This window comes from Mytilus edulis, unplaced genomic scaffold (genome assembly GCF_963676685.1).
Source record: "Mytilus edulis unplaced genomic scaffold, xbMytEdul2.2 SCAFFOLD_897, whole genome shotgun sequence".
In the NCBI taxonomy this organism is placed as follows: Eukaryota; Metazoa; Mollusca; class Bivalvia; order Mytilida; family Mytilidae; genus Mytilus; species Mytilus edulis.
Window position 1 is genome coordinate 22,217 of NW_027268508.1, and position 1,231 is coordinate 23,447.

The 1,231-nt window shown below is 34.2% G+C and overlaps 1 pseudogene; it reads left to right on the forward strand.

The window, feature by feature from the left end:
* Positions 1-414: 414 nt before the first annotated feature.
* On the forward strand, positions 415-889 carry LOC139507606 (histone H2A-like; annotated as a pseudogene).
* The last annotated feature ends 342 nt before the right edge of the window (positions 890-1,231 follow it).

The window sequence follows — 1,231 nt, forward strand, 5'->3', positions numbered from 1 at the left end:
CAAAAACCTATATTATTTCAAAAATTTGATCACAATCAAAATTCAGACGGTATCAAGCTTGAATATTGTGACCAAATTTGCCCCAACTGTTCAGGGTTCGACCACTGGGGTCGTATAAAGCTGCGCCCTGCGGAGCACCTGGTTTAAAGTTCGTTTTATGCAATGAAATAATTAATACTGTTGCTGTAAACGACTTTTCATTAGTTTTTGAACAAATTGCATATCTTTTCACTTAATTTAAAAAAAAAAATGAATAAGAATTGTAACCTTTTGAACACTAGGGATGTTACGGATCAACAGACAAGTATCTTGCAACGGTTGCAACCATATATTTGGGTCTAAATTTACAAATATCTTTGATAAAAATGATGGAAAATCATAAAAAACCCTACATCAGTCTTTTTATTGTAGAAAATGAGTGGTAGAGGAAAAGGTGAAAAATCAAAGCAAAAGGAAGAAGTAGATCATCAAAAGCAGGTCTACAATTTCCGGTTGGTAGAATCCATCGTCTTTTAAGAAAAGGGAATTATGCTGAAAGAGTCGGGGCTGGTGCACCTGTTTATCTAGCTGCTGTGTTGGAATATCTTGCAGCAGAAGTGCTTGAATTGGCGGGAACGCAGCCAGAGACAACAAGAAGAGCAGAATTATTCCAAGACACATACAACTAGCCATCAGAAATGACGAAGAACTTAATAGACTATTAGGATCTGTGACCATTGCACAAGGAGGAGTTCTACCAACATCCAAGCAATGCTTCTACCAAAAAAGACGTCAAAGAAAGCTGCTGGAGGATCGTCACAATCCCAAGAATTTTAAATCTAAAATACTGTTTCTGTTCATAATTAAAAGTGTATTTGTCAGTCTGCAATAAACTATTGTAAATTCTAAAGCTCTTTAATATTGATAATTACCTAATTTTTGTCGCAGTGGCGGTGTCAACTTATTTCTTAAATGCTATATATTTTAAATGGATGCTTCATACTTTGTATATATATATTTACAGATCTAACATTGTTGGGTTGATGTTTAGACGAGTTGTATATATATATTTATACATATGCCTTATGTTAGTGTTACAAAGTTTGCGTTTGTCACATGTCCATTGTCCTTGACCTCATTTTCATGGTTCAGTGACTACTTGAAAAATGATTGATTTTTAATGTTAATTTTTCTTTTATGAGTAATAGGATAACTATATTTGGTATGTGCCTACCTTTCAAAGTCCTCATGC